General features: G+C 43.9%; 2 protein-coding genes across 17 annotated transcripts in view; both read right to left on the bottom strand.

The window, feature by feature from the left end:
- The window catches only part of LOC143273511 (cell adhesion molecule CEACAM5-like), a 386,206-nt gene that overhangs the window by 106,974 nt on the left and 261,832 nt on the right, over positions 1-17,400 (bottom strand). The window lies entirely within an intron of this gene.
- The window catches only part of LOC121826732 (cell adhesion molecule CEACAM1-like), a 56,129-nt gene continuing 52,066 nt past the window's right edge, over positions 13,338-17,400 (bottom strand). For 3 of the 6 annotated variants that reach the window (XR_013051854.1, XR_013051851.1, XR_013051869.1), the window contains 2 exons: positions 14,660-14,812; positions 13,338-13,486 (listed from right to left, as the gene is read on the bottom strand). The gene's annotated coding sequence lies outside the window, so the exon portion shown is untranslated. Of the gene's footprint in view, positions 13,487-14,659; positions 14,813-15,193; positions 15,401-15,471; positions 16,767-17,400 lie in introns of those variants that run through there. The other 3 variants (XR_013051855.1, XR_013051852.1, XM_076573649.1) reach the window with 3 other exon arrangements.

The following is a 17,400-nucleotide window of genomic DNA, read 5'->3' as shown; positions in this document are numbered from 1 at the left end:
GTCCATCTTTGTTTATATACAATAGGGGCATTTAATTTATTTTCACAACATTGCTTTTTCAAACTACATCCCAGGGCCTGTGATTAATTCTCTAAGTTACATGACCGAGGAACCAGGCATAACGTTGGGTATAGAGACATAATTGCCTTGTTTAATCATCAGCCTGTTTTCCAACAGGCAGGATCCATGGGTCTATAATGCATGAGGCTTTCTTATTTTCAGGATCCCTCCTCTACAAATCCCACATCTAACCAAGGGGAAGGTGACTTCTAGCCTATTTTTGTCTTTTTGGTGTCTCTTATTGGAACAATTGGCAGAATTACCCAAACTATTTCCGTAATCATCTGCACTACCTGTCTTAGTCACCTGTATCTTTTAGGCTGGCTCAGAAAGTTCAGTCAAATCATTGATCTAACTAAGCATCCTTGCTCTTATAAAAAAAAATCTTCATTATTTCATTATGATCTGAAAGTAAAATGCCCAGTGAGGGGTGGGATTTTCCAAAAAAATAAAAATCATACTATTGTTGGAGAATATGATTTTAAGGTGTGTTACTTTTGTTTATATTGCATTTTTTTAACTCTGTGAAACTGTGTTACATTGACTTGTCTAAAACATGTGATGATATAGTAAAGAGCTGAACAGCCCACAGCAAGGCAGGAGAAAGGATAGGTGGGGCTGGCAGGAGAGAGGATTAATAGAAGGAGAAAAAAGAGCAGGAAAGGAGAAAAAGGGGAAGAGGATGCTAGGGGACAGCCACCCCTCTACAGAGCCAATCATGGAGTGAGAATGAAAGAAGGATTACAGAAGTAAGAAAAGGAAAAAGCCCAGAGGCTTTTAAAAGGTAGATGGGATAATTTAAAATTAAGAAAAGTTTGCTAGCAGAAAGCCAAGCTAAAGCTGGGCATTTATATTTAAGAATAAGCCTCTCTGTGTGATTTATTTGGGAGCTGGGTGGCAGCTGGTCCCCAGAAGAGCGAAAACAAACAACAAAATTATGATGTTCCTATGTGGGCTAGAGTGAAAGAAAATCCAACAACACACTGTACTAGATACAGTGGGATCCTTTCACACAGTATGCACACCATGTCGCATACAGCAGGAACACAGCAGCAGCAAGCAGGAGGAAGCTCAGAAGCAGCAAGGGGCATTCTGGAGACTATTCCACTCCCCAGGTGCCTCTCCAGCCTTTAGCTTTGCTATTTGGCGAATCAAACTCCATAAGCTCCTTGCTGACTCAGCTCCTCATGACCACTGACAACATTTGAACCCCACTGTGACCCCTCCAGTCTCCTGTGGGTCCTCCCTTCACATCATGCTGCTTCTCCCCATTTCTTCCCATTACCTGACTGCTTTGCTCCTTCTGGCAGGAAGCATCCACTGGAGCAGCAATTCTCAACCTGTGGGTCTCAACCCCTTTGAGAGGGGTTATGAACTACCTATTGACAGGGGTTGCATATCAGATATCCTGCATATCAGATACTTACATTATGATTCACAACTGTATCAAAACTATAGTTATTAAAATAATTCTATGGTTGGGGGTGGCGGTCACCGCAGTATAAGGAACTGTATTAAAGGGTTGCAGCATTAGGAAGGTTGAGAACCACTGCTCTAGAGGGCAGATATGCTCCTTTTTGAGATCATGTGACCCTGTCATCCCTAAGACAAGTGTGGCTGCTTTTACAGCCCCAATCTCAGTTCACACACAGGCCTGGAATTGAAATTCCTGATACAGTCCCTGGCCCACAAGGGCCTCAAGTGGAAGGTGTAATGGCATGACCTGGTGATGGGAAACCAAGGCAGGACCCAGCTTTACTTGAAGGGGCAGTGTTCTAGGCACAATGGCTAGACACTCAGAGCCCAGTTCTTCTGTCTGTAATTGTGAAGCTGTGCCCCTAAGGGCTCAGTCACTTCAGATCTATGTACATGGGTCTTGAAGGGGATGTTGTGGAACATTCTAGACAGTATCTTAAACAGCAAGGTCTTCCCAAGGACTTGAAGTAGCACCCTCACCTAGAAGATCAGAAGGGTGTGACAGCCACAATGGGACAGATGCTATCTGCTCCTGAGGGAGCAGATGGCTTCTGGGTTTCAGGGTCACCCTAGAAATGGGGTGAAGTTTTGCACACTTCCCCTCAGCACACCCTATTCTCACTTGTCTATGAGAAGCTGGTTCTCCCACCACCCTCCTGAGAGCCGAGGAGTGGGATCTTCCCAGATTCAGACAGTAGAGAATGCAGGTGAGTTTTGGCAGGTGGAGCTGAGGAGCAGCTGCAGGTCCTGGTGGTGGAGCACCTGGCTGATGGTCACCAGGAGGTGATGCACAATTGCTGGGTATTGTAGAGTAAGTCCATTGGCAGAGTGGCTCCTCTGAGAATACAGCTTTGTGCTACAACTTTATGGAGCCCTTCTTGCTGAATGGTTCTCGATAGGGTTTCCTGGCTTTATTCTGAACTTCCAGACACAATATACTCCAACAACTGAGACCTCTTCATAAGTCACTTGTCCCCATCACACTGTGTGCTCTTGTTGCCAACTACCTTTTCTAGAACATTCAGGTCTTCATAATGGCTCTCCTCTTGCCCCTGTCCCTAGCAAGGTGACTGTATTGCTGGAGGCCAATGTGAGACAAGCTGTTAGGTCCTGAGTCCTTGTGGTAGTTTGAATGTAATTGGTACCTATAAGATTATTGGGAGTGGTACTATCAGGACATGGGGCTTTGTTGTAGTAGGTATGGCCTTGTTGAAGGAAGTATGTAACTGTGGGGGTGTACTTTGAGGTATCCTATGCTCAAGCCAAGCTCAGTGTCTCAAACCACTTCCTGTTGCCTGTGGATCAATGTAACAGCACCTTCTCTAGTACCATGTCTGTCTGCACACCGCCATGCTCCCCTCCATGATGATAATAGACTAAAGGTCTGAAACTGTAAGCTACCACCTCAATGAAATGTTTTCCTTTATAAGAGTCGCTGTGGTCATGGTGTCTCTTAACAGCAACAGAAATCCTAACTTAGACAGAAGATGGTACCAGGGACTGGATATTGTGATAGTCTGGACCATGTTTTTATTTGGAGTAGTATAGAGTATGGGAGTTTGTATTAGGAAAGCAGGGGAATTCTTTAAGTACTGCTTAATGGCCAAAAAAAAAAAAAATCCAAGAATTTCAGTGTAAATAATTTTCTTTCTTTCTTTTTTTTTTTTTTTTTGGTTTTTTCGAGACAGGGTTTCTCTGTGTAGCTTTGCGCCTTTCCTGGAGCTCACTTGGTAGCCCAGGCTGGCCTCGAACTCACAAAGATCCGCCTGCCTCTGCCTCCCGAGTGCTGGGATTAAAGGCATGCGCCACCACGCCCGGCTAAATAATTTTCTATTACTTATGTCATTCTTAAAATGTTGTGTATTTATTTTCCATGGAGTCAAAAAATCACATTCAACATAGTGACATATGTTTTTAATGTACTTGTCAATCTTGGTTTACAATTGTTATTTTTATGGTAGAAATACGTAATAGCACACTTACTTACTATCCAATAAATTATAAGAATCTCTCATGCAAACACATTGGATGGCCTATTAAAATTACACTTGTTTTCACACATGAAATCTTAAAAATAAAATAATAAAAACATAAAAAATAAAATAAAGTAATAAAAACACATAATACTCTCATTACTATTTTACTTTGTAAAAATTTCTTATTTACTTTTTGTGAAGTACAGATTATTTCCTAGTGAGGATTAGCAAATATTTGTAACTCTGAAGATTGATCAAGTGTGTGTTGTTTGTTAGGCCCCAGGAAATTAGCATTCAGAAAAAGGGGAAAGTCTCACACTAAAACTGCTTTTAATAAGGTTTACAGTTTAAAATTTGGTATTATTATAATCTATTTCCTTACCTGTTTGATGGTATCTGAAAAGATTATGTATTAAAAACAAGGAGAAGCACTACTAGGAATATTAGCTAGTGTAGCTAATCTTTTTAACATTGGGTAACAAACAGCTCACTTTTCCTTTAGGGTTATAATATTAAAGTGATATTGGTACTGAACTTCAGAAGACAATATCAAAAAGACCACCCCAACATGGATGATGACTCATGGAAACTGCATCTATTTGCACTCCTCATGTGACTCATAGGCAGTTCAACTGATTTCAGATTCTCTTCTCCCCAGCAATTGTTAGCCTGTGTGTAACCTTGGGAATGGACTTATGAATATTTTAAGCTTCAGAAACTTCCTGAAACTTGTGAATTTCATTTGCTTCCTGAATCTCCTCCCCCGCCCCCCCAAAAGAGGATGTTTTAATTCAGGGGAAGTCACCATACAGCAGCTAATACACCTATAGATTCACCAATGTATACTCTTCTTTACTGAAACTCTCTCTCTTCCATGATAATTTTAGGTTATGATAATTTGACAAAATTAACTGTTGGTGTTACTTATATAGAATTTTGTTTCCAAAACAGGGAAATGGATTTTTTCAGAAATAATAGAACAGTGAGAACAGGTTGGATTAGACAGACACACTCTTAAACTTCAAATCTTGAAGTAAAATATAATGGATAATATCCTGCATTTTAAATTTGCAGAATAAACTCTGGGTCCTATTGTGCATTTGAGGATTACGATTTAAAAGGTTAATTATTGTGGATATCATATAAAATTCAATTCATTTGTGACTAACTTGCTTAATTTTTTATTAATTGATATACCTACATGAATTCTATTCATCTGCTTTCCCTGACTCATCTCATCTAAATTCCTGCTAACCTTTCTACCTTTCTATTCTATGTTGGCTCATGAACTCTGTGGTTAATCTAAATGTGAAGAACAATTTAACTTCTACTGAGTGAGGGCTGCCTAGAAGAGATTATTATTGCTCTACAAGGTGTCATTCTCTAGAAGGTGAGCTTGGACCTCTCAAATGACAATTGGCTTTTGATAATTCCAAAAAAAAGAAGGAAAAATAATGGATGCTTTTCAAGATCTATGTATGCAACTACAGACAGTCTATCAGAGGAGGTTACCAGAAAAACAAAGATGGTGAACTGAGCCACAAAATGAGCAGGCTTCAATCAGGTGTTAAATTCTATTGAAATTTCCATCTAAATAAATAACAAAGTAAAGTTCACTGAATTGGCGTGTGTTTTTTAAGGTCATATTATTATTGTTTCAAAATTGATATTCTTCACTCTCAACAAATAATTCTGCTATAGCAAAAAAATGAGTTGCAGTGGTCATGGTGTCTCCTCATACCAACAGAAACCCTAGCTAAGACAGAAGATGGTACCAGGGACTGGAGTATTGTGATAGGCTGGACCATGTTTTCATTTGGAGGAATGTGGAGTATGGAAGCTTGGATTAGGAAAGTAGTGGAATGCTCTAAGTACTGCTAATGGGCCAGACTAGCAGGAACATGGAAGACATTGGTGTTGAGTTATTTGAACTATGGGGCCCTGTCAAGTGATTTCAGGGGAGAAGAATATTAATATGTGGCCTAGAGATTGTTCTTGTGATATTTTGGTGAAGAATATGGCTGCGTTTTGTCCTTGTCCCAAAAGTCTGCCTGAGGCTAAAGTGAAGTGTTTTGGATTAATTCCATGGGCAGAGGAAATCTCAAAACCACCTAGCATAGACTCTGTTGTGTTTTTATGACTGGCCACACTTATACAGATTTATAATGAAAAAGAGAAAGCTGAGCACGGAAAAAATACAAAATGTACAATTTGAGGAGAAACGGCACGAGGGAGTGGAATGGAACTAATTTGTGTATTCAAAGAGATAAACATATTAAGAAATGGAATAAAGGGAGTGCTGGCCTCAGGGCAAGATCCTACGAAGCTAAGTTTCCAACAGGTGAAAAGAAATTAAAGAAAAGCTTAAATTAGGGTGTGGGGGTACACGCCTTTAATCCCAATACTTGGAAGGCATAGGCAGGGGGATCTCTGAGTTTGAAGCCAGCCTGGTCTATGAAGAGAATTTCAGGACAGACATGCTTAGGCAGTGAAGGAAACCAAGAAAAACAGAAAATTGGTGGAGATGAAAATAAAAAAGGGGGTCACACTACAGCACCAGCAAGCAGCAGAACAAGGCAGCTTTGGCCACCTGGTTTTGATTAGGGATGGAAGAAATGGGCTATGGAATTTTCCTCCTTGACTAAGGAAAACCACTGAGGCTAGGCATGTGTCAGGGGTGTCCCTAAATGCAGGACCAGAGAGGCCATTGTGTGAAGCTGTAAGGAGAAGCTTGGATTGCCTTGGAGACCCCAAGATGTTGGAGATGCCAGAGCCCTGGGATACCTGCTGAGAAGAGCTGCTAACAGGGAGTGGACACAGCCCAAGAGAGTAATGTGTTGTGGTCAACATAGCTGAAAGAAGCTGTAGATCTGAAGAGCAGTTTGAAGTAAGACCTGGAGATGCAGAGTTTGGAGTTTGTCCAGATGATTTTCAGTCTCACTTTGGTCCAGTATTTCTTCATTATGCTCCCTTCCCTACACTTTAGAAGAGTAATGTAAATCTTGTGCCATTACATGTTGAAAGCATGTGTTTTTTAATATTTATTTTATAGGAGATTATAGTTAAGAGATTACATGAATCTCAGAAGAAACTTTGAACTTTGCACTTTTAAACATTGTTGATGTGTGATAGACTATGGAAACTTTTGTAGCTGGACTAAATATATTTTCCATTATGATATTGTTACAAGCTTATGGGGGCCAGGAAGTGGGATGTGGTGGTTTGAATGTAATTGTCCTGCACAAGATAACAGGGAGTGGCACTATTAGGAGGTGTGGTTTGTTGGAGTAGATATGGCCTTGTTGGAGAAAGTGTGTCACTTAGAAGCAGGCTTTAAGTTCTCCTATGCTCAAGCCATACCCAGGGTCTCAGTTTACTTCCTGTTGCCTCTGGATCAAAATTGTAGAAAACTCAGCTTCTTCTCCAGCATGTCTGCCTGCATGCTGCCATGTTCCATCATGATAATAATGGACGGAATCTTTAAGCCATAAGCCCTCCCATTAAATGTTTTCCTTTGTAAGAGTCTCCATGGTCATGGTGTCTCTTCACAGCAATAGAAATCCTAAGACAGACCTGATTATCAGTCATCCTCCAAGATGTAGCAGCACTGGGACAGGACCCAATGTCAGACATGCTGTGGCTGCAGATCAGCCCAGGGAATGCCTGAACTTGCTCAGTGAGAAGGTGGTGGCTTGTGTTGTGAGAACCTGAATTATAATGAGAAATGTGAGGTTGTTTTCTCCTATTTTAGATTTGCTTTTATTATCCCTGTCTCTTAGCCTGTGTCATTGTCTCTGTCTCTCTCTCTCTCTGTCTCTCTCTCTGTCTCTCTCTCTGTCTCTCTCTCTGTCTCTCTCTCTCTCTCTCTCTCTCTCTCTCTCTCTCTCTCTCTCTCTCTCTCTCTCTCCTCTCTACCCCCCTCTCTCTCTCTGTATGTGAGTATGCCACATGTGTGTATGGTTCTTATTGAAGCCAGCAGAGGGCATCATTGCCCTTGGATATGAAGCTGCAGGCAGCTGTGAACCTCCTGATGTGTTCCTGGGAACTTCAGGTCTTCCAGAAGAACAGCAAGTGCTCTTAGCTTCTGAGAGTTTTTACATTTTGTGCTTGGAAGGTTTTGAGTTTGCAGGTTCTCTTTGCATGTCACTATCAATCTCATTCTCATCCAGCTGTGACACAAACATCATATTCTACACCGTTATGAGGCAGCCGGTTGGGCCATCACCAGCCTGTCTTTATCCGGGGACCCTCACTTGTATCCCTGTTGTGGCAATATGTTGAGAATAGTTATCTTTTCCAGGGAGTGAGGACTCCACTCCTGCTTTCTAACTGCAGATTCATCTCCTCTGCTAATTCCAGGCCCCGCTTAGCCCTCACAGAACTCTGAGCTGGGCAGGTGTGTGTGTACCTGGACACATGTACAGTCTCAGATATGAGAAGTTAAGAACCATTCAACAAATATTTAATTGTAAAAATTTGAGGGCTATGGTGTAACTCTGTAGGCAGAGCTTACTTAGTGTGCACAAAGCTCTGGATTTGATCCCCAGGACTTTGTTCAAAAAGATACACACAGAAGGATGAGAAGTTCAAAGTCATCCATGGTTATGTACTGAGTTTGATGCTAGCCTGGACTGTGTGAGACACACTCACAAAAAAATTTTAAAAACTCAGGAAAGAAAATGTAAGAGTAAATAGTGGTCTCTGGATGGGTGTTTGACACACTTTTGTTTACTTTCTCCTGAATTGTTTGTCCTTGTCCATATACCTCCATCTGTCAAAAGTGAAGCATGTCTCCCCATTATACACCTAACTGGACCTGACCATGAGGCTTGGTCACAGTTGCAAAGGGGGCTTAAAGCAACCTCACTCTTCTAATCTGACATTCCAAGTGTACCCTATGATTGGCCCCTCTGAATTTTGTACATCCATGGTACCCACTGTATGTCACAAACTTCATTTGACCTCAAAGTCATGGGCATCATACCTGGGAAGGCCCAGGGCACTGGCCTTCCTGTGGTCTGAGGTGAGTCATGAGCCTGGCCCTTAGGATTTTATTCTCAAAGCCTATGGCGGCTCTGGCCTCAGATTCTGCATGCTCTGGGTGTCAGGTGTGTGCTCTCTGCTTTTGTGATGTTCCCACGGGCTGGGCAGAGAGAATGTCTGTAGGAGGTGGGTGTGTTGCTGTCAGGCAGTGTTCTCATGGGTCCCCATTGACCCTGATACTTGACATTTGGTCAAAGACAAAATAATAATTGTGTGAAAGACAGACACTGGCTTCTATTCCTGTGTCTAGAATGAGACTGTCCTTAAAATCAGGACAGGTTCAGAAATTGTGGGGCTGCAATGTACTCTGGAAGAATTTACAGGTGGAAAATGAGTGAGGTATCTCAAACTTAAGGATTTGTTCAACCCCATCTGCTACCCAGGACCAACACCTATGACTGAGTGAAGCCCAGCTTCTCTAACTAGCAAATACCAGTCCACAGGTGACATGTGTGCACTACTAAGAAAATTAGGCTAGCAGTGTGAGTGACTCCATATTGACCTGACTGAGGGCTTAGTTCAAAACCACAGGCTTATCACAGTGTTTAATTTCATGTTTAGTAGATGTCTGTATTATTCCAAAGAGTCCCCATATTTCATAATCTGTTTCTTTGGTACCTAAATAATAGGTGGGCATGAATCAAAGGCCATTTTCCTACTTTTAAAATGATCATGGTTTTCTGGTTAATATGTTAATTTTCTAAAAGGCAGTGATGGATTTTCTAATGTTAAATCACCCACGTTCCTAAAACATAGTCAAGGTTATAATTCTGCAACTGATTTTGGCAGTATTTCATTTAGGGGTTTTCACCTCTCTGAAGGTAGACAGGAAAGAGGTTTCACCTCCTCATTTTTTCTGGAAAGTTTTGACATTGTTCCTGAGCACTCAGTTGCCTGGTAGAATTGTGTAAGGAGGGCATGGACTGATCCTGGATGTTTTGTGGATTGTGCTTTTTTGTTTAAACTCCTTCTCTGGGAAATAACAGGATCACTGCCTGTCTTAGGGTTTCTATTGCTTCAACAAAACACCATGACCAAAGAGCAAAAAGGAGAGGAAAGAGTTTATTTGCCATATACTTCTATATCATAGTCCATTAATGAAGGAAGTCAGGACAGGAACGCAAGCTGGGCAGGATCCTGGATGCAGGAGCTGATGCAGAGGCCATGGAGAGGTGATGCTTACTGCCCGGGGCTCATGGCTTTCTCAACCTGATTTCTTATAGAACCCAGGACCCCACCCACCATGAACTGGACCCTTCCCCATTGATCATTAATTGAGAAATGCCTTACACCTGGATCTTATGGAGGCATTTTCACAATTGAGGTTCCCTTCTCTCTCATGACTCTAGCTTGTGTCAAATTGATGTACTACTAGCCAGTTCACTGCCCCTAAACTTCTGCAAGTGTGCCCCACAACTCACTGCCAGACCCGAACAGAGTATCTTATCTTGTTGTTTTGAGTTGGGTTAGATTTATTGATCTCTTCTTGGTTTAAATTTGGTAGTTTGGGTGAATCTAGAATTTCCTACATTTCTTTAGATTTTCCAACTTAATGGAAAACAGATTTTTAAAATATTCCCTTACAATATTCTGAATTTCTTTGGTGTCATTTGTGATATTTCTTCATTCCTTTGTGATTCAGTCACTCTGGGTCCTTCCTCTCTTCCCTTTGGTTAGTTGGGCCCAGGGCCTGTCAAACTTGTATACCCTCTCAAAGAACCAGCTCTCCACATGCCCGGCTGTTGATCTTTTCTAAACAGGCACAGTAGCAGTCTTGACTATGGGAGCTGGCTGACTCAGAAGAGAGCTGCTGGGCAACACCTCCTTATTAAAAGGAAGTCGAGTCCACACTACATGAATAGAGCAACACCCTCTGCTTGGACTTTTATATCCCTTTCCTAACCTGACAGAAAAAAAAAATGTTCACATTTTAGTAAGCGTCTTAGCACATTATCAAAAATGACCTTGATGTGAGGGAATACTCTCTCTATACAAAACCCAGAAAAGAAGGCACATATATACTGACATGTTAGCTGTTATTACAGTTTTAGATCATAGAAAACATTTATTCCCCTTGTTTTAACTAGAAAAGAAGAACTTCTAGCCCCACGGTACAAAAGTCATTTTCTCCTCCTCCAATCCTATGCTTAAAACAGAAGTTCCTGGTATTTAAAAAAAGAACCCCTGGTTCTCCATCCCCTTCAAAATTTATGAGTGATAAGTCTTATATATTATTTTGTATATGTTTATAAGTGTCCAATTTTTCTATACTGGTGACATTTATTAACCATCTTATGATTTTTATATTAGACAAAGCATTCTCTCATTATTCTCTCCATTAAAAGACTATCAGTTTGAAAGCGTTAGCTCCTGTTGGTATTGTTGGAGGCATATGGCTGGGAAAACTCATATAGAAATCTGTAAATATATCCTGCAAAACAATGTGCCAATCCAAAAACTGTACCATGGAGTTTGGGTATACCCTCCTTAAGATACACAGACAGTGGGTGGTGGCGGCACACACCTTTAATTCCAGCACTCGGGAGGCAGATATGAATGAGTTTGTGGCCAGCCTTGTCTACACAGCAAGTTCCAGGACAGTGAGAATTGTTACCCAGAAAGCCCCTGTCTTGAACCACCTCTCTTCCCCCCCCCAAAAAAAAATGACATTAGTATTGATTTTTATCATGTGGTAATAGAGCCCATGTTGGAGTCTCTTCTGAGTCTCCCAATTCCATGATCCCATTAGGAATACAGAAGATGAAATTAAAATGGAAAAGTTGGAAGAGGAGGACTGGGATGTGTACCTGACTGCCTGTGGCACAGGAAGTCCTAGGAGTACAGTGATCCTCTGAGGGTTCTCAACACTGGAAACTATTTCAATAGTCACTAACTAAGATAACGGCTAAGTCATATGGTCACCTAAATCTTGATGAAGTCAGCAGCCAAGATGGCAACAAAATCATTTGGTTTCTTTCTGTGTGGTGAGGTCAGCTCATGATAAATGAGCCCAGACCTCAGCAGGGCATGAGTCCATGGGGAATATAGAAATGTGGGCGGCCACTGCTTTATTTCTCAAACAATGGATCTCAAGCATGGATATAACAGAAGAAAGTACCCAGAATACAGGTGTGTGAGCCCCAAAGAGCAAAATAAAGACACAGAGGAAGAATAATCATGGCTTCGATCCAGGACCGGGGGTCCATATGTGTCAGCACAGATGTAACTATGAATGCAAAGTGATGCATTCGGATTTTCCTTTTATCTCACTGAGCTCTTAGGTAGAAGCTAGGATCCACAAGGCCCTCTATAGGACTTTAATTAGCAATCACTTCTCTGTGTTTGTGTACACTCCCTGCCTGTCCTTCTATGCCTGTGTATGTGGGTGGTGATGGTGGTGGTGGTGGTGATGGTAGTGTTGGTGGTGCTGGTGGTGGTTGGTGGTTTGCTGGCATGTATGTGTGTACATTATGTATGTGTCCAGTACCCCCTGGAGAGAGAAGGTGGTGTCAGATCCCCTAAGACTACAGTTACAAAAGGTTTTTAGGCCGGGCGGTGGTGGCGCACGCCTTTAATCCCAGCACTCGGGAGGCAGAGCCAGGAGGATCTCTGTGAGTTCGAGGCCAGCCTGGGCTACCAAGTGAGCTCCAGGAAAGGCGCAAAACTACACAGAGAAACCCTGTCTCAAAAAACCAAAAAAAAAAAAAAAAAAAAAAAAAGGTTTTTAGCTGTGTGGTTAATGGGGATCTGAGTCCTCTGGAAGAGCAGCCAAGTGCTTAGATCCACTGAGCCACCTCTCCAGATCCTATCCCTGGCATCACTTGAGTATGCTCCACTGTATGAAGTCAGGTAGGGACAGGCTTAGAGTCTTCATGGTCAACTAGTTTCTTTCCTGATGCACCCTTTTCAGTCACTACTCTCCTGTCACAGTAATGGGGCAGAGGTATACAGGGAGACAGATGCATTTAGAACAGAGGGCCCCACAGAGCTAAGTGGTGACAAGAGCAGGAAGTGTGAGCTAGAGAGGAATCTGGAGTATGTGATAGGACACTGGATATTCCCCAGTAGGAGAAGGAGCTAGTTTGGGGGAGCTAAGGAGACAGTAGTGTGTGTGAGGAAGACCTGAGAACAGAGTGGGCAAATGTCAAGGAGTGCTTCATGTGCTTGCTGAAGGCTTGGCCACTTAGCTTTGTGGGAGTAGAGAACAAGTCACAGCTGAGAGGTGAAATGGAATCCCAAACACACATGCATGGGAGATTGTATCTCTCCACCATGGAACTGCAGCTGTGACCAACCAAGACAACAGTTCCTGTTTGCAGGACCTTGGATTTCATGGCCTGCCATGTGTATAGCAAAAATCCCATGTCAGGAAATAGGTACAGTGTGGCTACCACTGGACTCCTAGAACTGTACAGCAGCCAATCCACATTGTCATGCTTCTGAGGGCAGAGATCTCATACCAGGACCTGCACACATAGTCACCTAACTGTCAGAGGACTTTCGCCAGTGGAGGTCATCCCCTACCACAGCCCATTTTTCTCTGCGCACAGCCAGGTTTCTGATCACTACTTAGCCAGCTACAGTGGACTTCATAAAGTGCTCTTGCTCTGTAGTCTAAAGGGTGCAATCCCTCACTAGCAATCCCTTTCCTGCTAGCCACAGGCTACCCAATCCACTATCTGCCTTTCTCTCTGATGACTCTGAAGGCTGGGTTTACAGAGTTGTGTCCTTTGGGGACTCTCGTCCTCTATCCCCCCAAAGTGAGGGGCAGGAGACTGGGAATACATGAGCAGCAGGTAATGGGACAGGTCCCATCGCTCTGTTTTTATTATAGAAAACAGTTGCTGTTGCTGGTGGAGTTGGGAAGACTGAATTTAGGTATTTGTGTTGCTGGACATTGTTTTTTAGGAAATAATGCGAAGGCCATCCACCTGAAAAGTATGATCATACAGTCAGTCTCAAGACACAGAGACAGAGAGAGAGAGACAGACAGACAGACAGACAGAACATGGGTGCATCTCAGAGGACAACTTGCAGGAGGGGTTTCCTCTTTCCCTTCTTTCACCTTTCAGTTGGGGACTGAACTCAGGTGTCTGATTTGTAAACTGCACTTCACACTCTAAACCATCTTATCTGCCCTAAACCTGGTTTGTGTGTGTGTGTGTGTGTGTGTGTGTGTGTGTGTGTGTGTGTGTGTGTGTGTGTTCATGAGAACCGGCTCTCATGAAGCCCAGGGAGTCCCCATGTTCTCCAGGGACCAAGTGCTGTGACTGCAGGTGTGCTCCACTGTGATTCTGTGGATCAAACCAAGGCCAGGGGCAGCCAGCAAGCACTCTAGCAATAGGACTACATTGCCAGCCTTTAAATTCTCTAAGTGACCATCTCAATTGCTAAGAAGAATATAAGTTACTATGCGACTGGAGGCTTCTGGAAAGGAACATAGACACACAATAGTCCCCTCCTTTATAGTCAACCCACATGGTCTGTTTGTCCTGCACAGAAAAACATCTCATGGAGGCCTCCTGTGCCAGAGACTTTAGAAGACAGCACCCTCCCCACTTTAACATGCAGCCGTGGTCCCTGGCCTTTGTCCACTCTCGCTCCTTGAGAGCCTTTCATCTGCAGTGGCCCTTTGGACAATGTCCACCTTCACTGTTGAGCATGCCTCCCATCATTCTCTAAGAAACCTGCCAGTCTTCTACATGACAGGATGTCTCTTGTCTAAATCCATCTGCCAGACTACAAGGGACTAGGGTGCTGGGCAGAAGAGGGGTCAGAGTGAGATCCCAGAGCCTGCACTTCTGACTGGTTGGAATGGAATCTTTCCTTTGAAGGCCAGAGCAGGTTCAGATGAGCAGAGACAAGGGAGAGGGGTGTCCCTTCCTCCATTGGGTCTGTGCTGGGAACTACACAGGTGTTAGCTCACCCACACCTGTAACCTCTTTTGTAGTGGGCAGAATGCAGGTGAGCAGGCTAAGGGTAAGAGAGTTGCAGCTCCTCATCTGATGCAGGAGGAACTAAGGACACACAGTTGTGGCTCTGAGTGTCCCCATCTCTCCAGAGACAATTGAGAGGAAGCAGACAGTGAAAGTGGCAGCACTTACCTCATTAGGAGAGTTGTCACGTGACCTGGGGAAGTAAGAGAAGAGTCACCAGAGCATGGAAGTAGAAAGCTCATCTGAGACTTGTGATTTGTAGCCGAAGGAGGCGGCAGGAGGTAGTAGTAGATGTGGGGTGGGGGTTGAAGTGGGTGATGCCTGTCAGGGACACGGACAGAATCTCTAGTTAGTGGAAAAATACAGACCTCTAATAAGACGGGGAACTAGATCATCTTACAGTCAGGTTGCCTAGCAACAGGACATTGAGTCAGAGCCCTTGACCCTCTCACCCTGTAAACATCCTATACAAACATCCTGTTAGCTTGCCCCACCTTATGCAGATGGCAGCTTCTTGCTCCCCACACCCTGCGGAACTATATAAACCTTTCTGGAAGAGAAATAAAGTGGCACCTGGATCAGAATCTAGACTTGGTGTCTTTCCTTTGTATCTCCTGTCCCTACATTCCCTCCTTAGGGTGGTCGAGAACCCGTTGAAGCCCTGCAGTCGGGGCGACTGTTGCCCAACGTGGATGAAACTACCTCTTAAGATTCGGAATGTCGTCTCCTGGAGGAAGACCAAGGCCTTGGTGAAGTTGTTGGATCCCCCTGAAATGGCCCGGTTCAGGACTCGATCCCAGAGGAGAGCGGAGACGAGGCAGGTAAGAAAGTGACGAGCCATGGGACAGGCAACATCGTCACAAGATTTATTCATTTCTGGCCTAAATGAGTCCCTCAAGATACAAGGAACTAGGGTAAAGAAAAAAGACCTTAAAGCCTTTTTTTTATTAATGACATTCTTAGGGTCTATAAACATTCCCCTGACATACAAGAGGTTATTAATGTAGGAGAAAAAACCTTCTAAGAAGCTTTTCACTCCCCCTCTACCTGCCCTAAGATCCCCCGAGCACTTTCTCAAGCGCCTTCGGTCTGTCCCTTGGATCACGACCTGCGCTCTATAGAAGAGGGGACACTCATGACTTTTAAAGCTAGGAATCCTCAGGAGTCTGCCCCTGCCCATCTTTATCCCTCTCTTAACAATTTTGCCTCTAACTTCCCTCTAGACCCTGCCGAGGAGGCTTTCCTAGAGGGCTGCTCCGAAGGTATTGAGTTATCTCAATTGATTGATCACAACCAGTTGCAGATTTCTTTGTTCCCTCTCCACTCCCACTACTTCACTTGAACAGCCGTTCTCAAAAGCTTGGACGCTAAAGAAACTTCTCGGTAACTCTCCCTATGATACAAATACAGCACAGACAAAATCCCCTCCTGCCAAGAGACTGTTCGGGCCAGACAAAAACAAAAGTACCTTCCTTAAACACTTGGCCTTTGAAAAACGCAAACCCTGCCTGCCAGGAACTAGGGCTTGGGGTAGCTACTGGTACTTTTGGGATTTGCCGAGGCAACCATGACTCCCCTGGGTGGCTAGAGGGGATGGGGGACATTTTGTCTCTGGATGGGCAGTCGCCTGGTGTGCAGGATGGGGCCATCTCTGAGATCATGTTTCTGCTCCAACAGAGTAAGGCCGGTCTGGAGGTAGTGATGGTAAGGAATCTCAAAATGTAGGAGATGTTGGCTTTGGTTTGTCTTCATGGGGGGGGATGGAGCTGGCCTTGGAGGTGGTTCCCAGGACTGGGGTGCTGATGGGGCCAGATACTTGCTGTTGTAGAAGGTCTGGTCTTAGTGGCACTGGGGGGAGGGGAGCTTGTGGAGCCCTGGATGGGGGAGGGGAGAGCCTTTCCACCTTGGCTCCTGCTGGCTCCTTCATTCATGGTGAGAGAGTCACAAGGGGATGGGGAGGGGGGGCATCAGCCTTCTGATTCTCATGATGTGAGGTAGGAGAACATTCAGCATTAACACCATTGCTGATCATCACAGAAAGACTAAATCCTGTTAATGGTGCCATAAAAGAGATACACTCTGCTCCCAGATGGTTGCCTGAAGGCCTTGTTAGAGCTGTAAATATACCAGATCTGCCCAGGAGAGATAGCCCCTCTCCGGAGGAAACTTCTTCTGTTTTAAATGCTGTCCCTCCAGCAAGCAATCCAGGCTATTGTCCTCACCCACAGCAACCCCCACCAGCCCTTTAGCTCTGTTATCACTCTGCTCAGAGTTCCTGTGGGGGGACAGTGGGAACTTTACAGCAAACTGTGTTTGAGACCTTTCACACAGTGTACAAGTCCCATAGTCAATCACATTCTGGGCTGAGCAGGGACACTGCTTGTCAAATCCAGTCTGACAACAGGAGTCATGTTTCCAAGGGCAGTGCTGAATTTTTCATCCAAAGTGTCAGAAAGGCTTGTTGGACTTGCTGGCCTTGGTGTCACAGGTGGTCATAGCCATGTTGGGCCAGCTTGACACAGCCTGTAGCTGACAGGTAACACAGCAAACAGGGTAGCACCAGAGCATGATGCCACTCAGGACACTTAGGTCCCTTTCACCTAGACTAACCTATTCTTCAGATCAATTCCTAGATCTCTAGGAAGAGAAGCCGCACTGAGACGACTGCCTTAACAGGAGCCTGTTACTGCCATCACCTTAACAGTCCTTCTAGGGGTTGGAGCAGCGGAAACAGGCACAGGAATTGCCTCTCTGGTCCTGTTCAACCAACATTACTCTGAACTTCACCTGTCTATAGATGAGGATATTGCCCAATTTGAAAAGGAAATTTCTGCCCTTGAGTCATCCCTTTCCTCCCTAGCTGAGATAGTTTTACAGAACAGGAGAGGCCTGGATCTCTTCCTTTTACA

Source organism: Peromyscus maniculatus, chromosome 1 (assembly GCF_049852395.1).
Source record: "Peromyscus maniculatus bairdii isolate BWxNUB_F1_BW_parent chromosome 1, HU_Pman_BW_mat_3.1, whole genome shotgun sequence".
In the NCBI taxonomy this organism is placed as follows: Eukaryota; Metazoa; Chordata; class Mammalia; order Rodentia; family Cricetidae; genus Peromyscus; species Peromyscus maniculatus.
The sequence above is the reverse complement of the archived record's forward strand: the minus strand, read 5'-3'. Positions and strand labels throughout refer to the sequence as shown.